Raw genomic sequence first — 21,546 nt, forward strand, 5'->3', positions numbered from 1 at the left:
TACTTTTCTCCAGAGTGCCGTGGTTAATTGTTTATTAATGTGTTACAGCGGCATTTACCGACCACTGCAGTGCTGCTCGTCCACTGGAGTTACCGTGGTAAATTTGGTTTTATATTGGACGTTGGATATTCGACACATTCGAAAAATCTATTTAACACTGGCTTCGATGGTCGAATTGTTGTCAAACCAACTTCGATGTGTTAATACAAGGCCTGCCTATATAACACAAAGCTTCTTTTGTCAAAAAACCCACCTTTTGATTTTATACTATTTTTTTAATGTTAAAAAATGCTATAAATCTATTATGCGGCTTGACCTTTTCACCTACCCATGTCAAAACACATCTGATGAACTCAGCTAACAGAGTCTTAGTCTACGGAGGGAGTTTATCTGGCTGTTAAGATATATACACTACATATACCGGGGACAGCACAGTGAAAATACGGCATTCTAGCGGGCAGGACAACACAGTGTAAGCTGGCAGATAATGACAGCATCTTCACATACCGCCACTGGATGACCGTCAAAACAGTGTCTAAAGAGAGGTACACTATCAGACGGTGCCATGACAGAAAAGCTTCTTCGCTAAACACGCGCTCCCGTGTTTCAGGCTCCCAACTACGATCAAGAGCATCATCAACTGGGTCCGCTGCAGTCAGGGCACGAGTGAGAGCAGAAGCAGCTAAAGCACGTCTTTCCTACGCCGAAGAGGAAATTAATCTAAGGCTGGGAAAAGCTAAGTTGGAAGCATCTATGGAAATGCTCAACAGACAGAAAGATACAGCTGCGGCTATAGCTGAAGCAGAAATGTTTGAAGCTGCTGAGGATTTAGACATTGAGAAAGAAAGGAGTAAAACATATTTAAGCTCTGTATCATTGGAAGCAGCATTACGCACACAGCAATATGTTGCTGACCAAGCCAAAATAGCGGAGGCTAAACCTCAACTATGTGATCTTTATGTACCAGCAAATACAGAGCCAAGTACTGGCGACAGCATTTCACATTCACAGCTCAAACCAGAAGCCAAACCTTTCATTCTCCATCAAACCAATCCTGGATCCCAATCACCTCATATTACCTCACAGCAGCCTGGCATCAACGGAGACGAGTGTGTTCACGCAATGTAAAGTTTGAGAACAACCGTTGTACTCCTGGACAGTATTACAGGCCTCAAAACCACAGTGGTAATCCTTCCTCATCGCCCCATCCCATGTCTCCAAATTACAATCACGACGACTCAAACCTGAATGACTTTGTGAGATATTTTGCACGGCACGCGCTTGTTGCTACAGGTTTGCTTCAATTCAATGAAAAACCTCAGAATTACAGAGCATGGAAACGGTCTTTCCAGACCGCAACCCGGGGTTTAAACCTGACACCAAGTGAGGAGATGGATCTTCTGCACAGGTGGCTTGGTAACGAGGCAAGACAACATGTCGAACAGATAAGAGCAATACACATAAATCACCCTGAAGCAGGATTAGCAATGACATGGATCGAGCGAACATATGGCTCACCAGAAGTCATTGAAGACGCTCTGTTCAAACGCATTAACACCTTTCCTAAAATAACAAATCAAGATTATTCCAAACTGACACAGTTAAGTGATCTATTAATGGAACTTCAATCTGCCAAAGCAGAAGGAGACTTGCCTGGTCTCTCCTTCCTCGACACAGCCAGAGGCGTCAACCCAATAGTTCAGAAGCTTCCATTCGGTCTGCAGGGAAAGAGGGCATCAGTCGGTGCATCCTACAAGCGGCAAAATCTTATCCACTATCCACCCTTTGACTTCTTCGTGAACTTTGTCAGCCAGGAGGCTATCATGAGGAATGATCCAAGCTTCAACTTCGCCTCCCACACAGACACAGCTAAACAGAATGATAAGACAGGTTGGAAACCAAACAAATATCGGGAGGTCTCTGTCCACAAAACAGAGATCTTCCCCAGAGTCGTTACTGAAACCGGTGAGCCCCCATCAAGATCTGAGGACATTGATAAAATGTGTCCGATACATGAAAAGCCATATCCACTACGCAAATGTCGTACATTCCGAGCAAAGCCCATTGATGAGCGTAAGGCATTTTTTTGACATGGGTAGGTCAAGCCGCATAATAGATTTATAGCATTTTTTAACATTAAAAAAATAGTATAAAATCAAAAGGTGGGTTTTTTGAAAAAAAAGCTTTGTGTTAAGTGTAGGGCAGTTAGCTGAGTTCATCAGATGTGTTTTGACATGGGTAGGTGCAAAGGTCAAGCCGCATAATAGATTTATAGCATTTTTTAACATTAACAAAATAGTATAAAATCAAAAGGTGGGTTTTTTGACAAAAGAAGCTTTGTGTTATATAGGCAGGCCTTGTATTAACACATCGAAGTTGCTTTGACAAAAATTCGTCCATCGAAGCCAGTGTTAAATAGATTTTTCGAATGTGTCGAATATCCAACGTCCAATATAAAACCAAATTTACCACGGTACTGGAGTTTATTCTCCCGTTAACTCAGCGGCCGCTGTAAGTATTCACTGTCTGACTGTCACACAAGCAGCTGATAAATATCCCCAATTCCCCATAAGTGAATGTGTTTCAGTCTGAATTGACGCTGTGTGGCATCACGACGTTGTTATGAAAGTTTCTCTGGTATAAAATGGGTGATGTTAGCATAGCAACCTAAGCTAGGCTGACTATATTGACTAATTAATAATAATTCCTTACATTTATTATAGCGCTTTTTCAATGACTCAAAGCGCTTTACATATACAGACATTACACATATATCATACATGCAATGGTCAGATACTGTGGACAATACCCACAGGAGCATGTTCAGGTGAAGTGTCTTTCCCAAGGACACACCGGCTTTACAGACGCAGCAGCAGCGGGTTTCACCCCTTGATGATCATTGCACAGAGCCACACCGTTCCATCTTCACGCCTCGAGATCATCGAGGCGCTTTTACAAGTACACAGGTACAGGTATTATATATGTACTGTGGACAATACCCACAGGAGCAAATCCGGGTGAAGTGTCTTGCCCAAGGACACAACGGCCTGACGCAGTGGGGGCGGGAGCGGGTTTGGAGTTCCCCAGCACTCCCCCTTGATCTGATGATCGGATGCACAGACCACTGCGCCACCCGTCCCTAAGGCTACTCGTAGCTTGTTGTTATAACTTGTGGCATAAGCCGTTTTCTACAGGCACATTTTACCGCCGTATTTTTCATTATGATTCTACTTGTGATAGTCAGACATGACCAGGGGCCTCATTTATAAAGTGATTTCCGCTCAAAAAATGGCGTACGCCAGTTTCTACGCAATGTTTGCGATTTATAAAATACTAACTTGACGGGAAAACGTGCGGTCCTCCACGCAAACTCTAACCCATGCGTACACACTAAGCACAAAAACGGGAGAGACGAGAAACTGCGACACCGTTGGCAGAAGGAAGAATGGAGAGAAATATGTGGAAATAATACCATAAACAAAATGTTACCTCTCATTTATCATATGAAGAATTCATTTTCAAACATTGATTAAAGCAATCTTAATTAAACAAACGCCTGTTTGAGACTCCTCAGTGCACACACAAACATAACTTGGAGAAATAAATAAATACGGATATGTTAACCACCTCGAATATGTTGTGTTAATGTTATGAAATGTTTTCTCATAAATGATGCGGTTTTGCATTTCTATAGGTTGTACGAGCATGGTTTTATATACTACCATGTTTAATCATGTTTTATGCCATTTGCTAAGACTTGATAAGTCGCTCATAAAACACAGGAGGTATGGAAACTAAGAACACCATATGTGGTAAATTGTACAGCTAATATAACACAACACATTAGTTGTATTTCCTTTAACTGGTGGATATAGAGTTGCTGCCGTGGAGAAGCTGCGCACAGCTGATCGACAGCTGGGACACAAACCACCAAATACGAAAACATAGGCCTGAGATATGATTTATCTCAACCTCCCCAAAATAACCAAAATCTGACACGGTGTGAGATGTCTTTTTTAGCTGTTCTGTCGTCATTTCCTGCGATCTTCTTCATGCAGTCAGTCAAAATGAATGAATGAATGGGCGTTTCTTTGACTATTTATAGGCAAATATGGGCGTTACGTGAAGCCCGCAAAAGCTGCACCGCATTTCGAGTCGATTGTGATTTATAAAGGGAAACCGGCGTAGGAAGTGCTGTCCGCACTTTCCTCGCCGGTACGCAATGTTTGGTGAATCGGAAAATGGCGGAACATTTCTGTACCTATTCTTTGGATTCTTTCTACTATGGAAGCAACCTTCCCACGTGAATCCTACACACGGCGTTATAAATGAGGCCCCAGGCCCGGACTGGCCATCGGGAGGACCGGGAGGTTTCCCGATGGCCTGGCCTGTTAAGTGGCCTGCTGGCCTGAGGATTTTTTGTATGTATGTATGTATTGTGAACGCAACGCTGCACAAATGTGGGTCTGACTCTGCCTCACAGAGGGTGACTGGCTGTCTACATGATGTAGCCTGCCGACATGGCCACTTTCATACAGATCATACACTAATGCGCTCGATTGGTCTCTGTGTGTCATTCAAGCTCGGGAGGGTGTGTGTGTGGCGAGAGAGAAAGCGCACGCACCGGTTACGTGTATTGTTGTTGTTAGCATCTGGTGCTAGCTAGCTGCGCTAACGGATATATAATGAGCTGTCAACAAGGTGGAGGAGAGTCCTCTCCTGTCAGACTGAGAGACTGATAACTACAGCTCAGGTCAGGTAAAGGACTCTGAGTGTTTAGATAGTTAACTTAGTCTAAGTTCTCTGTGGGTCACAAACGGTTTGGTCACCATTTATGTAAACACATATTTCCATTTGAGGGGGGAGTGATTAGTAAAATATGCATGAATAATAACAAAACATTTTTAACTAGGTGAAAAAAGTGTTGTGGATATTTTAGACTCGTCAATACTGCAAAGACAATGAGAGTAATCAATAATAAACTGGTGAAAGCAAACAGCGTTGTCTTGTTGGTTATTTATTTGAAGCTTCAAAGGCACAGGTCTCACAGAGTATAGGATAGTCTGCAGGAGTGTGCACAGGGCAGAGTCGGGTGACCCGCAAAAAAGGTGATTCGCGGGTGGTATTTTTTCAAACACTTTTTTCCGGGTTCGGTTCTGGGTAAAACAAAGATGATGCGGGTCGGGTTGCGGGTGTTGCATAATAAATATATTAAAATAATGATAATTTAGTTTAATGTTTAAATCCTCAGACCTCTCCCCCGCGGGACTGTGCATAATCATAACCTCTGCAGCGCATCAATCTGCTTCTGAGCGCGCCACATTCGAAATGGCTGAGGTGAAGCTCTCTAGCAGAGAATACAGCATTTTCAATAACACTTCCTCAAGAGCGAAATCCAATGTCTGGGAGGCTTTTGGTGTCATTCTAGATGGAGAAAATAACCAACATCCCACGCTTTTAGAGACAAATATGCAACTGCGTGTGTTAATAATTGCACGTTTTCACTGCTCATATATATGCGGGTTCGGGTCGGGTTGCGGATCTTGTGCCGACGGGTCGGGTTGCGGAACTAATTGGTTATATGTGCGGGTAGCGGGCGGGTTCGGTATTGCACGTCGCGGGTGCGGGGCGGGAGCGGGTCTTGAAAATCAGACCCGTGCAGGACTCTGGCACAGGGTATAATCATGTGTGTGTGTGTTTTATAGGACTGTTGCTGTGCAGAAAGGAAAAGAGATAAGACTTTCTCCTGACTGTTATCTTACAATGCTCTCATAGGGAGAGCCGCATTCTCCAGGTACGACCTTGGCAGGAAGCTACAGTGTGGTAAAACAGGTCGAGTTGACCAAACAGTTTCTAAGCATGCTTAGCTGCTGCGAGAGCAGCGGCTGGACCCTTCGAGGGAGGCAGAGGTGGAGTGCCTCGTCCTCCCTCTTCTTCGTCTCACACCTCCTTTGCATGGAGGCGAGAGCGGAGCCAAAAATTCCCTCGGGAACGATGGGCATATCCAGCACATCTTCCTTTTCCCGGTCTGGGAGAGTGGTGAGGTTGAGCCATCTCGCTCTTTCCTGCACCACCATGATCCCAATTGCCTTGCCCGTGGCCTGGACGGCGCAGCGTTGGACACGGAGACAAATGTCCGTGACCGCTGCCATCTCGTCCAGAGTGGCTGCCCCCGGGTTACCCGACAGGTCCTTGCAGAGCTCCGCTTGGTAGGCGGTTAACAGCGAGGACACATTCAGGGCCCTGGCGGACAACGCTGCCGCTTTGTAGGCCTTTGTAGGCGTTTTCAGTCATTGCTGACTGAAAACGGTCCAACTTTGCTGGCAGCGTGGGGTTCCTGCTTGGTGACGGGCCCACCTTTGGTAGAAGGTGAGCCGCTACCAGCCGCTACCAGCGGTTCCATGGGCGGCATGCAGAGCAGGCCGAGCTTCTCCATCCATTCCGATAATTTAGTTTAATGTTTAAATCCTCAGACCTCTCCCCCGCGGGACCGTGCATCATCATAACCTCTGCAGCGCATCAATCTGCTTCTGAGCGCGCCACATTCGAAATGGCTGAGGTGAAGCTCTCTAGCAGAGAACACAGCATTTTCAATAACACTTCCTCAAGAGCGAAATCCAATGTCTGGGAGGCTTTTGGTGTCATTCTAGATGGAGAAAATAACCAACATCCCACGCTTTTAGAGACAAATATGCAACTGCGTGTGTTAATAATTGCACGTTTTCACTGCTCATATATATGCGGGTTCGGGTCGGGTTGCGGATCTTGTGCAGACGGGTCGGGTTGCGGAACTAATTGGTTATATGTGCGGGTAGCGGGCGGGTTCGGTATTGCACGTCGCGGGTGCGGGGCGGGAGCGGGTCTTGAAAATCAGACCCGTGCAGGACTCTGGCACAGGGTATAATCATGTGTGTGTGTGTTTTATAGGACTGTTGCTGTGCAGAAAGGAAAAGAGATAAGACTTTCTCCTGACTGTTATCTTACAATGCTCTCATAGGGAGAGCCGCATTCTCCAGGTACGACCTTGGCAGGAAGCTACAGTGTGGTAAAACAGGTCGAGTTGACCAAACAGTTTCTAAGCATAATATCCTTTGGTTTTCCCATATAAAGTAATATAAGAAATTGCCACTACAAAAGGTAAGATAAACTTAAAAAACTTGTTGAGAGCTAAAACTAGTCTTTGCTGCTGTTACGGTGTATGCAGGAAGCAGGACCAAAATGCAGATTAAAGTGTCAAAAATAACTCCTTTATTTCAAGGCTAAACTATTCACAAAGACAGAACAGAACACTCACCGAAGACCAAGTCATAACACAAGACGAACCGACAAAGACAGACAGAACAACAACCAGAACTTAAATACACACAAGACTAATTATACAAACAAGACACAGGTGAGGAGGGAGGAGAAAACACAGGGACACCAGGTGCACACAATCGGGTAATCAGAGAGGGAAAACAGACAGAAGGCAACAGGTAAAACAGGAGGTGAACACTTTTCAAAACAAAACAGGAAACCAAAGACAGAAAAAGACAAGACAAAACACAACACAGACAGATCTTGACAGTACCCCCCCCCTCAAGGGACGGATCCCAGACGTCCCAAAAAACATTCCAGCAGGGTGGATGGAGAGGGACCGGAGGAGGGACACAAAACTAAGGCCAACAGGGTGGGTGGAGGGGGTCTGGAGGACGGGCTTAGGCTGACAGCGGAGGACCCGGAAGGGGTCTCGGGCGGACGGCCCGGGGGCAAGGCAGAGATCAAGGATGGGGTCTCGGACGGACGGCCCTGGGCAAGGCAGAGTTCAAAAAGGGGGACTCGGGCGGACGGCCCGGGGGCAAGGCAGAGATCAAGGAAGGGGTCTCGGGCGGATGGCCCGGGGGCAAGGCAGAGTTCAAGGAAGGGGTCTCGGGCGGACGGCCCGGGGGCAAGGCAGAGTTCAGGGTGGGGCGAAGGACAAACAGCTCTGGAGGCCGGGCAGGACCCGGTGTCGGCCGAACAGGAACCAGAGCCGGTGGGACAGGCTTCGGCAGGATCCCCCACGGAAGAGGACCAGGAGTTGGCAGCACCCCCGGCGAGACAGATGATGGCGGGGCCTCCAACGGAACTGGACAAGGGGTTGGCAGTACCCCCGGCAGGACAGGTGATGGCGGGGCCTCCAACTGGACTGGACATAGAGCTGGCAGGATCCCCGGCAGGAGAGTAGTCGGCGGGACCCCCAACGGGACAGGACATAGGGTTGGCAAGACCCGCGGCAGGAGAGTAGTCGGCGGGGCTTCCAACGGCACAGGACTTAGGGTTGGCAGGACCCCCGGCAGAAGAGTAGTCAGCGGGGCCTCCAACGGCACAGGACATAGGGTTGGCAGGACCCCCGGCAGGAGAGTAGTCTGCGGGTCCCACAACGGGACAGGACAAAGGGTTGGCAGGACCCCCAGTGGAACCCCCAGCGGAACCTCCAACGGTACAGGACATAGGGTTGGCAGGACCCCCGGCAGCAGAGTAGTCTGCGGGACCTCCAACGGCTCAGGACATGGGGTTGGCAGGACCCCCGGCAGAAGAGTAGTCTGCGGGACCTCCAATGGCACATGAGTAGGGACTTGAGTGGGAACTCGAGAGAGGGCACTCGAGAGGAAACTTGAGAGTTGACTTGAGAGGTGACTTGAAAGGGATCTCGAGAGGGAATTTGAACGGAGACTCGAGAGGTGACTTGAGAGGTGACTTGAGAGGAATTTCGAGAGGGAACTCGAGAGGAGACTCGAGAGGGGACTTGAGAGGGAACTCGAGAGGTGACTTGAGAGGGAACTCGAGAGGAGACTCGAGAGGGGACTTGCGACGGAACTTGAAAGGTGACTAGAGAGGGGACTCGATAGGGTACTCGAGAGGGGACTCGAGAGGGAACTCGAGAGGAGACTCGAGAGGGAACTTGAGAGGGGCCTCGAGAGGGGACTTGAAAGGTGACTAGAGAGGGGACTCGACAGGGAACTCAAGAGAGGGCTTGAGAGGGAACTCGAGAGGGGACTCGATAGGGAACTCAAGAGAGGGCTTGAGAAGGAACTGGAGAGGAGACTCGAGAGGGAACTCAAGAGGGGACTCGAGAGGGAACTCGAGAGGAGACTCGAGAGGAACTCGAGAGGGGACTTGATTAGGAACTTGAGAGGGGACTCGGGTAGGAACTTGAGAGGGCACTTGAGAGGGAACTTGTGTCGGTCGGTATGCTGGCATTGGCTGGAGAGCCAACAAGAGATGAGATGCTGGAGTCGGCCGGTACGCCGACAAGACACGGGGAGCTAGCGTCGGCTGGTGAGCCAACAGGAGACGAGGTGCTGGAGTCGGCCGGTACGCCGACAGGACACGGGAAGCTGGCGTCGGCTGGAGAGCCAGCAGGAGACGAGGTGCTGGAGTCGGCCGGTATGCCGACAGGACTCGGGGATCTGGCGTCGGCCGATGAGTCAACAGGTAACGAGGAGCCTGAGTCGGGACCATGACTGCTGGGACCGGTACTTGAGCCAAAACCACAGCTGCTGGAGCCAGAACTGGGGCCGGAACCATAGCTGCTGGGGCCAGAACGGGGGCCGGAACCATGGCTCCTGGGGCCAGCACTGGGGCCGGAACCATGGCTGCTGGGGCCAGAACTGGGGCCGGGACCATGGCTGCAGGGGCCAGAACTGGGTCTGGGACCATGGCTGCTGGGGCCCGAACTGGGGCCGGAACCATGGCTGCTGGGGCTGGAACCATGGCTACTGGGGCCAGAACTCACTCAATCAATCAATGTTTATTTATATAGCCCAATATCACAAATGTTACATTTGTCTCAGTGGTCTTCACAGTGTGTACAGAATATCAGTATGACAATACTACACCCTCTGTCCTTAGACCCTCACATCGTACGGATGTAAGGAAAAACTTCCGGAGAAAACCCACAGTTTAAAGGGAAAAATGGGAGAAACCTCAGGGAGAGCAACAGAGGAGGGATCCTTCTCCCAGGACGGACAGAGGTGCAATAGATGCCGTGTGGAAATTGAAAAGATAATACATTTGAAACATAGGAAGTCCAGAACTGGGGCCGGAACCATAGCTGCTGGGGCCAGAACTGGGGCTGGAACCATGGCACTTTGGGCTTGTGCTGCTAACCTGGCCTTGCGACTCCTTCTTTTATGGAGCCGTTTGGAGGCTCCGTGGACCTCCAAAAGCCAGACGAGTACCAGCGAATGGCTCCTGGACTGTAGCAAACACTGGGTGAGAAGCAGGAGCTGACGCCAGACGGACCACACCGATGCGTGTGGTATCAAAAAGGGAATTGGGAGACCTGGGTCTATCAGGATCGGGAAAACAAACCGTGAGGTAATCCAAAAGCCAGGCAGGTAAGAATTTAACCAAATCTTGCTTCTTCATTGTAAGGTTGAATGCTTCTGCCAGAGCAGCATCTCGCTGTTGAACCCTGACCGCTCCTATCCATCGATGAGCTTAGTCAGACAAATAAAAGGTATAATCTAATAGTTCCTGCTCAAACGGATCTGCCGCCAGACCCTGAGTCAAGAGAAAACTCGCGAACCCGAGGGTGCCTGCGAGCTCTGACGTGTACGGGCCCCACAGCAATTGCCTCCACAATCCAGTGGGAGAGCCGTTGCTTAGTAACAGGCTTACCCTTGTGAGGGTTAGCCCAGGACACGAAGAGTTGGTCATTAAGACGAAGCTCTTTTGATCTGTCCATATAAGTGTGTAAAGCCCGGACTGGACACAACAGATCCTGCTGCTGCTCCCCGGAGGAAACCAGCGGCGGAGGAAATGCCTCAATGTCAATTGGGGTACACGAACCAACCACCTTTGGTGTAAAGGCAGGGTTGGGTTTCAACAACACTCTCGTTTGCCCTGGGGCGAACTGAGTGCATGAGGGATGTACAGACAGTGCATGAATATCGCTGACCCGCTTGGCGGATGCCAGGGCCAGTAACAGCACTGTCTTGAGTGACAGATGTTTCATGTCAGCTCCTTCCAGGGGTTCAAATGGGGTCATTTTGAGCCCATTTAAAACCACTGCCAGGAGCCTGCGAGCTCCCTTCATAAAACGGCAAACCAAAGGATGTTGGCTAGCCGTCTTACCCTCAAAGCCCACATGGCATGCAGCAATAGCAGCCAGGTACACCTTGATCATGGAGAAAGCTCTGTGTTTATCGATCAAGTCCTGTAGGAATGATAAAATCACCCCGACAGGACATTGAAAAGAGATGTGTCCTTCTTGAAGGCACCACTCCTCAAACACCCTCCACTTACAGTCGTAAAGAGACCTGGTGGAGGAAGCTCTCGCACTCTGAATAGTGTTTATCACCTTCTGAGGGAGTCCCACTGTATTCAGATTGTACCACTCAAGGGTCAGGCCCATAGTGCCCCGCGCTCTGGGCGTGGGTGAAGGATCACCCTCCCCGCCTGAGACAATCTGTCCCTGTGTGGTGGGGGCTGCCATGGCTGCCCGCACAACAGCTGATATATCTCCGCAAGCCCGTACGTTGCGGGCTAGGGCGGAAACATCAGAGTAAGTGTGTGGCGTTGCTCCTTCACTCTGGCCAGAGTTGGGGGTAACAGAGCCAGGGGTGGGAACGCGTACAGAGGTCCCGGAGGTCAATCGTTTACGAGTGCGTCCCCGCCTAACAGTGCGTTTAAATCATGCATTAAAGAGAACAGCTGTCATTGAGCATTTTTTCTTTATGCGAACAGATTTAACAGATCTGCATGCGTGTGACGGTGGAGCCCTTACGACCCCAGCCGGCACTGCGCATGCGCGTGACGGTGGTGCCCTTAAAGCCCCAGCCGGCACTGCGCGTGCGCGTGGCGGTAGTGCGTTCACAGACCCGTCAATAATCCGCCTTTTGAGAGATGCTGTAGCTGCTCTCAAAAGGGATTGAAGAGAATTGGCGGCCTGTTTATTGGTTTTATTGATTTTCTTTTCATTTTTTTGAGCTGCGCCCTCGGCCTGAAGCCTGGATGCGTCAGCGGCAAATGTTTTATGACAGAGGAATCAATCAGCATGTGACATGTGTTTGTACGGACTTGAGGATGGTGTTTAGGCATCTCTCGAGGCGGCGGGAACACATTCACGGAAGGGAGAAGGAGGGGCTGTCACACCGCTCTCTTCTTCTTCCACGACTGCTGGCCGAAATTCTGGGTTGGCTGAGCCTGAGCTGCAGCCGGAACCGGAGATTTTCTCGGCCAACTTGCCCTTGTCTCCAGCCTGGGCTGCGACCTCTGCGTCTTCAGTGTTTTAAACCGAGCAGAGTTCGAGGCAGCTTGGGCAGAGGACTACTGCTGCGAGAGCAGCGGCTGGACCCTTCGAGGGAGGCAGAGGTGGAGTGCCTCGTCCTCCCTCTTCTTTGTCTCACACCTCCTTTGCATGGAGGCGAGAGCGGAGCCAAAAATTCCCTCGGGAACGATGGGCATATCCAGCACATCCTCCTTTTCCCGGTCTGGGAGAGTGGTGAGGTTGAGCCATCTCGCTCTTTCCTGCACCACCATGATCCCAATTGCCTTGCCCGTGGCCTGGACGGCGCAGCGTTGGACACGGAGACAAATGTCCGTGACCGCTGCCATCTCGTCCAGAGTGGCTGCCCCCGGGTTACCCGACAGGTCCTTGCAGAGCTCCGCTTGGTAGGCGGTTAACAGCGAGGACACATTCAGGGCCCTGGCGGACAACGCTGCCGCTTTGTAGGCCTTTGTAGGCGTTTTCAGTCATTGCTGACTGAAAACGGTCCAACTTTGCTGGCAGCGTGGGGTTCCTGCTTGGTGACGGGCCCACCTTTGGTAGAAGGTGAGCCGCTACCAGCGGTTCCATGGGCGGCATGCAGAGCAGGCCGAGCTTCTCCATTCCGTCACAGTCTAGGGAGGAGGCACCCTGGATTGGGACCTTGTTGCCGAAGGGCCGGTCTCTCCACGAGACCGACACCTCATCCAACATCTCTGGGAAGACTGGAAGGAGTTGTCTCTTTTTCCCCGCTACTTGGGGAAGATGTTTTCCCTCGTAGCGGGACCTGGAGGTCTCCTTGGCCATTTCGGGCCACGGGACGTTGAGTCTGGCCGCAGCGCATTTACACACGGCCTGCAGGTCCATGCTCAGACCGGGAGAACAGCACTTGCCTCAGGCTTTGCAGCCTGAGCCGGTGACATGAAGGTGTCCTCTTCCTGTTCATCCGATTCGGACAGGAGGAACGCCAGGGCATCCTCCTCTTTGTCCTCCTCGTAGTCAGGCCCGAGGACATCCTTCCGCGGGTGAGACCATGGTGAGGTCTAACCGGGAGTCCCAGCTTGGTGGAGCGCGGGAAACCGTTCCCGCGTGTCTTTCCGTCACCGGGTCCCGGCTTGCCAGGGCGCGGGATTCTGGTTCTATAGCCATAGCGGATAGTGAGCCCCAGACCGACACGGAGAGGGGCTCACTCTTTGTGGCGGACGCCCCGTGTCCTGACTGCCGGTCGGCGGGTCCGTGGACATGGGGGGGGTCCTGTTCCGACAGGCTAGCTTGTCGAGCTAACCGTCGGCGGAGGCTCTTAACAGTGAAGCGGACGCAATGTCCGCTTGAGCCGGGGTTGTCGATAGTGCCTCGGGCGTGTTCCAGCCCGAGGCAGGACAAACAGACCTGGTGTGTGTCTGTGCCCGATATCTTCAATCCGCAGCCGCAGAGTCGAGCCACCGAGTCCCTGACTCCTCTGGTGTGAGGGAGAGGGGCGTCCATCTTGGCCGCCTCGTGGCGTGGAGAGGGCCCGCTCTCGACAGGTGGGACGGGAGAAAAGATAAAACCACCTTGTCCTTAATCCGGAGAAAAGGACAGTGTGGGTCTTTTATTCCCGGAGAATACTGACTGGTGTGGTAGTATGCTCCTTTTTAATCCTTTTCCCCTCCGTGGAGGACAAAAAAGAAAAAACGTCCTCGCTACCGTGGTGTCGGTAGAGAGGGAGCGAGCTAGCAACAGGTGTGCTGCTAGCTTAAAAAAATCGGACCTACCTTACTTTCCGGGGAAGAGAAGGGCGAGGTCGATTTTAATACTAACTGGCGTTAGTACTACCGTCTTCCTGCGAAGCAGAAGGAGTAGCCGGCGAGCGCCCGTCGACCGAAATGGGTATTTGGGTTCAGTCTGTGGACAGTGAAGCTTGCCCGGCTACTGTAGATGTGCTCTGAAGCGAGAAGAGGTGTTTGAATGACGCATGCGTTGTGGCGCAAGCTACTTATAGGGGGTGATTTCCCCTGATGCTGACGTCAAGATCACCAGCCAATCAGGATTGGCGTAATGAGATTGATGCTTCTGTTTGCTCCGCGATGAGGCGCATCCCATAGTGAGACATCGAACGGAGTGTTATGAATGAGAACTCAGCTTTCATGCATATTCCTTCAATATACACATAATCTACTTTCTATTTCATACTAAAAACCATTAAAAAACATTACTCCCCATCTCCTCACTCCTGCATATCACATATCAATAACACATCAGAACAAAAACATAATCATGCAGACCACACTCTCAGCTTACCTCAAGCATTCTCAAATATAGCAGACAAATATTCAAACCATCGCACACTTTTGTTATACATTACACCCATCAATTACTTTTGATCCCATATTCCCCTTTCCACATCTTTCCGCGTCTCAAATATCGCCCATGCCTTTCTCCTTTCCCACTCCTCCTCCCACTTCCCCACCGTTTCTCCCCTCCTTTTTCCATACGGCCTTTCCGTTAGCGTGAGGCGATGCACATCCTTCTTGCTTTCCAACCACTCACCCTTTTTATTAATCACCCCTATATATTTTGTTATCACCTTCCAGTCCTCCATTCCCTCCTCCTCCGCTCTTTCCTCATTCTCATCCCTTCTCCACCTTCTTCACTCTAAATAACTCCTCCTCTTTCAGACACTGCTTCTCCTCTTCCTCATCCACGCTATCCTCGCTATCCTCCTCCATCCCAGGCTCTACATCCTTTCCCCCTCCCTCCCTTACTTGTTCACCCCCTCCCCCCCTCAGTCTCCTCCATCTCAATCTCCACATCATTTCCCTCCTAATTCTCACATCTTCAGCTTCTTCTCCCTCCTTCTCACTCCCCTTCATCCTCTTTTTATCCTTCCTCTTCACAGCATACTCTACACTCTCCACTCCTTCCCCCCCCCGCATTGGCCGCAACCTCCTCTCCTTCATTTAACATCACATCCTCATCATCATCACTCCCACCCTCTCGTGGTCTTTTTTCCCCTGCTTCCCCCTCCCCACCCACAGTCACCTCCCCATCCATCCTCTCCTCATTTCCACTCTCCGCTCCTCCCCCGCCCCTTTCGCCACAGTTAGCTGCGCAATGCCCCATTTTCTTGCACTCATAACACATTACCTCTGGGCATTCCTTCATCAGATGTCCCGCTTTATTGCATTTTCTGCAGACTCTCTCCTGGTTGTCGTGTGACATGTTGAATCGGCCATGCATCGGGTCTGGCAGTCGGACCAAATAATCACTCTGATTGGCTGTTCAGCTAGCGAATCAGTGCATGAGAAGCGAAGCGGAAGTGAGGGACGTAAACAAACGATTTAAGAAGGCACACACAGACTGCTATTCATTTTCATCTCATCATGGCGATCTGGAATGATGCAAACGAAGACCTGCTCATCACCTTGATCCAGGAGAGGCCAGCTCTGTATGATATTACGGAGAAAAGATACTCTTCTTCTTCTCTGTCTTCCGGTTGTTGCCTCTTTTGAATGACGAATACACACTACCGCCGCCTGCTGGTAAGGAGAGTTATTGCCACTCACGCACTGAAGTCGGTGCGGTGTGTTCCCGTGCGACACATGGCCAAAACGCAGGAGAACACGGCCAGGCAACAGCCGACTTCAGCGTCGGCTAGTCCTCTGGTGACTGCTTGGTGTGTCAGGGCCTTTAGGATAGAAGCGGCCGATTTAAATGTCAAGCCCTGCTGTCTTATAACCGACTGGTTAAATACCGCAGGCTTATACAGCGAGCCTAGCTGTTTGCTAACCGTTTGATTAGAAACAGCTGGCTCCACCAGCGAGTCCCTCTGTCTATTAACCGACTGGTTAACAGCAGATGGATTATGCAACAAGTCCCGCTGCTTTTTAATCAATAGATTAATAGCAACCGGCCTGACTAGTGTGGGGGATACGTGAGACACAGATACTACAGACACACTGTTGAGATTTGAATCAGTTTTATTGACCAATCTCTCTTCCCACATAACCCCCCTAAAGAGTCATCTTCTGTTCTGCTTCCTCGGAGGTTCTCTCGGAGGAGCAGACCAGGAGCGGGGGTTCTTCCTTCCCCTCCGACTCGCCGCCTGCAGATCCTGTCTCTGCGGCGGAGGAGCGGAGACCTGGGACGGAGCCCCTGCCGCTGCCGAAGGGCGGTGCTGACGCCGTTGCTGCTCTCGCCGCTGTCCGCTCTGCCCCCGTTGAGACTGTAGCGGGGGCTGCGGATGCTGTCGTTGCTGACGCTGCTGTCGCTGCGGACGTTTGTCCTGTAGCCAGCTAGCTTGACGCCTTATGTCGTCTGCTTGCTCTGAAGCAGACTTCATACAGGTGTTGCAGGTCTCCCTTGAAAAAGAGATCTATGATCTCAATGGGACCAATCTGGTTAAATAAAGGTTTGAAATGAAATGAAATGAAATACTTTCCACCATGGTATGGAACTGTGGTCCAAATAGTCCGTCCGGACTAATTGGAGCCTCCAGAAGATCTTTTCCTGCACCCTCCGGTATATTCCCCTGCTGTAGCCAGAGATACCGGTGGACCTGTGTCGCCCGGGCCGCAATCCGCGCCTGCGAGACTGCTGCGCACAGGGTGAGTGCAGTACTGGCCGCCTTGCCTATCTCCTCAGCCTCCCCTGAGGACATAGTCTTAGACTGCTCCGACATTTCCACCATGGAGTTTGTCAGCAACGCTATGTTATTTTCCGCCGCTGACGCCTGGAAAGCACACTGGTGCATCCGGTCCGTCTGTTTGGCGAAAAACCTGTCTTTGGTGGCAGCCAGCATGAGTTGCCGTCCGGAAACCGAGCTGGCCTGCTTAGCCCCAAAGAATGCCGTGAGGTTCGGCTCTAGCGGAGGCACGGTCGGGAAACCCACGTCTGTGAGTCCCTCCACTCTCGTGAGAGGCACGTATGTCCCTATCGGAGACCTCATGACTCCAGGGTCCGCTGCCGCCCCCTCCTGGTACTTCCTTATGGCCGGGAAGCGTGGCCTGACTGGGTCCCTCCTGACCCTGTGTACCCGGGAGAACACCCCGGACATATCATCCGGCGACGAGCTCTCCTGAGCTAGGGGAACGGGGAGATTTCTCCAGGCGGCCGCCTTGGATATAATCTCTGGCAGTTCCAGGAGAATCCCGCCAATCGACGGCAATGCCGTGTTGGCGGAGATAGGGATCACGGGATCATACACCGGACCAACACCGGTTTCCCTATCTGTCTCCTCCGTCCGGAGGGGAGAGATAATGGGGGAATCACCCGTTGATCCCTGTATGGAGGGGACGTAGTCGTCCGATTCGTGCCCTCCACTCTGATCCAGAAAGTCAATGGCTTTGTCCCCGGAGTACTCCTCCCGGACGTGCCAATCGTCCTCGGCAGCTGTAGCAGCGAGAGCGTTCGCTCTGCTGTCTGAGGGCCAGCGGGAGACGGGCACAATGCGAGCATGCTACCCCGGGAATGAGATCAGTGTTCGCATGCTCTAATCCCAGGCAGGACTCACACTGTGAGTGCCTGTCAAAGCTCATGATGTAGCCCGACCTGCACACGAGGCAATCCCTGACACAGCCTTGACTTTCCTGTCCAGTCTCCATGTTAGAAAAACAAAGCTTTTTAGGAGGAATCTTTGTTTTTCAGAGGTAGCTCTCAAAAGAACCGTTTTTGCCTGTCAATGCTTCTGCAACGGAGTGCTGAAGAAAAGTAGGAGCGGATTGTAGGGCCTACTTCCTATTTATACGGAAGTGAGCCCGGAGGTGGGGCCCACGTCGTAGGTGGGCGTGGAATAAGTCTGTCAGTGCTGCACACGTGCAGTGGGGTTTACCCAATAGCGATAGCCTTAGAGGGCGAAGCCTTATACGAAATAGAACAGGAGGTGAACACTTTTCAAAACAAAACAGGAAACCAAAGACATAAAAAGACAAGACAAAACACAACACATACAGATCTTGACAGCTGCTGCCTCAAAGAGGAGCAGGGGGAGACAGGAGAGGCTGATTCAGGAGCCCAGACACACTCACAATAATAAATGAACCAGAAACAAATAAATAAACAAGTTTCAATGGTTTTTCATATTGGATATGGTATGTTATTGGTTATGGCCATGTTCTTATGATTATTTAAATGTATACAGTTCTGTCTCATATGGGTGTAGTCTCTTTATTTCCCCCTCAAAATGCACCAGATTGATGCATTTAAGTCCAACATTTAAAAAAATAATCTTACCGGGGGAGCATGCGCCCGGACCCCCCTAGAAGATTTGAGGTCCACCTCCACTTAAAATATGTTCACATGGATAGGTTCCTAAATAGCTTGGCACATTTTTTTTAAATAGTAACCCATGTCCATATGTTTATTCTGGGGTAGTAGATTTAAAGTTTAGGGCTATCACTATGGGCAGAAACGCTGTAAATATTGACAAATAAATCCAGGAAAATGGCACAAAAGAAAACTGGTAGTAGCCTGGCTGGGTGTATAATTCCCGGCCTGACTTATTGTCCCAGTCCGGCCCTGGACATGAAAACCTGTGCAGCCCATGTATTGATTCCATCTGATAGCTGCTATAATACAAAACAAAACGTCTGGCCCCTCCACAATGATCAATAACAGCGAACGGATGGTCAAATAAACAGAATCACACGAAGCCTGGTTACTGGTTAGTGTTGCCTCACTTTATAAATTGTGCTTTTTTGTAAGTGTGTGGTTGCGTTCTAGTCATTTTGCTCAGCGCTACTGCTTGTTTCAACTTTCATTTGCCGTAGGCTACTCTCCATAAACTGTTAGTTCCGGTTAATCTTGCCCCCCTCCGACGTAAGCGTGACGTATGCAGTTCACATCTTGCCTAGACCGACACTTTTTCGAGCTTGGTAAGAACCGTTTTTTGGGGAAAAGAGCCGGCTCCGCTGCGGCGTGAACAGGAAAAACCGGTGCTTATCAGGCACAAGCTCCGAACCGCGTTGATGTGAAAGGGGCAACATGCAGGGCCCCGCAGTCATCCAGCTCATCCTGACATGGCTGTGTGACTGACCCGAGTTTGCGCCTCCTCTTTCTGATAGCTCCGTCCCTTCGCTCCAACCCCACTTCCTCCCCATGTTCCTCCCCCCACATCTACAGGTGAAAATTACTTTAGCGACACATTCATCGCAAGAAGTGTAGCAAAAGTCAAGGCCGCAGATTCCATTTATACTGCCACAGAGCCAGGGCCGCCTTAATGCACAGGCTGACATGGGCTGAAGCCCAGGGGCCTACGGAGATGGGAGGCCTATCATGAGCCAATAAAAAATTAATTAATTAATTATTTTTATTATTATTTCGGGTGTTTTATTTTTATTTTAAATAAACAAAGTCTTGGCTTTCAGAATATGAAACTTTTATTTCCAAAATCACACGGTAAATACATTTTTGAAGCTTGTAAAGGGAAGATGACAGCTCTCCCTCGCCACTCTGCTCTTCTGCAGCGCCGCTTCCCCTCCCTCCGCTGAAATTATGAATGTAAGGCGTATAGTAATCATATATATCACGGCAGGGTCCGTTACAGTTTGTTTTCATCTGATTTCAATTAAACAAAGTCTTGGCTTTCAGAATATTAAACTTGTTTCTGCAAATTCAGATGATAAATACAACTTTGAAGCTTGTAACTGCATAATTACAAGCGGAGAACGGAGTAACTTGACGTCACAGCAGGCATAACAACAGCCGGTGTTTTCCCCGGGAAACAAAGACAATACACACAAACGCAAAAATACACAAACACACACACGTATACACACACACACACTCGCGAGCTTCCCCCAGACCAGTAATCCAAACGAAAATATCTTCCCTCCATACTATTTTGATCATTTGCTCCGCTAATCAATCAGATCGATGGATTCCAGAGATTTTTCTCAAAAATGATGACTCCGTAACAGTCAGTGGGCACCACTTAACAGCCAATCAGAATGAGAATATGTTTCACATGTGACTTATTCAAATTGCGAGTGATTGAGTGACAGGTGAAGGTTGTTTAGGAGAACATTTTGGAGAAGAAAATGTTGAGAGTGGCGCTCGGAAAAGGAAACCTAACACTGATGTCAATTGAGCATGACATTCTTCGTGAGATAGATTTTAAGAACATCATAAAGGCTTTTTCTTCAAAGAAAACCAGACGGAAGCTAAAGAGGTAAGGCAATGCTGCACTATTCATTGATTCCCAGTAGCCTGCAGGTTTAAATGTGCATCGTTTTACCTAACTAGGTTTGTGTTAATCCACCGGAGATAATGATCATTCTCATCTACTGATACCTGGCATTGAGACCCTATGTTGCTGTTCATGGTGCTCAATTAGTGGTGTGTGTGTGTGTGTGTGTGTGTGTGTGTGTGTGTGTGTGTGTGTGTGTGTGTGTGTGTGTGTGTGTGTGTGTGTGTGTGTGTGTGTGTGTGTGTGTGTGTGTGTGTGTGATCACAGAGCCTGCCGAGGCTATAAATCAGCCCCAGGGCCTGATGGCAGGTTAAGGTGGGCTTGCACAGAGCAGATCTGATTTGAGAGGTTGTAATAACCAAGTTGTGGTTGTAATGGAAAATATATTTAAAAAATATATTTTTTTCTGCAAGTGAACATTTCATCACTAAGGTACATTTTTTCAATTATTTTTTTCATTTCTCTACCATAAGCCTTTGGAGACGGCTTATGGTAGAGAAATGAACATTCAATTCATGGGCAACAGCTCTGGTGGACATTCCTGCTGTCAGCATGCCAATTGCACGCTCCCTCAAAACTTGCGACATCTGTGGCATTGTGCTGTGTGATAAAACTGAACATTTCAGAGTGACCTTTTATTGTGGCCAGTCTAAGGCACACCTGTGCAATAATCATGCTGTCTAATCAGCATCTTGATATGCCACACCTGTAATGTGGGATGGATTATCTCGGCAAAGGAGAAGTGCTCACTATCACAGATTTTTTCAGATTTGTGAAAAATATTTGAGAGAAATGGTTATTTTGTGTATATAGAATATGTTTTAGATCTTTGAGTTCATCTCATGAAAAATGGGAGCAAAAACAAAAGTGTTGCATTTATATTTTTGTTCAGTGTATAACCGGTGTGAGGACAGAAACGTTCCCAATTTCTTTTATTCACATATCACCAGCACCATGGCCAGCAAACTGCCTGTACACCTGCTACCTCATCCACACACATATTGGATACCTATAAAGTTATGTTGTGTGTGTGTGTGTGTGTGTGTGTGTGTGTGTGTGTGTGTGTGTGTGTGTGTGTGTGTGTGTGTGTGTGTGTGTGTGTGTGTGTGTTCATATATAACTTGTTGCTCACGTTAATGGGCTCTTCCAT

The sequence above is a fragment of the Pseudochaenichthys georgianus genome, chromosome 4 (assembly GCF_902827115.2).
Source record: "Pseudochaenichthys georgianus chromosome 4, fPseGeo1.2, whole genome shotgun sequence".
Classification (NCBI taxonomy): Eukaryota; Metazoa; Chordata; class Actinopteri; order Perciformes; family Channichthyidae; genus Pseudochaenichthys; species Pseudochaenichthys georgianus.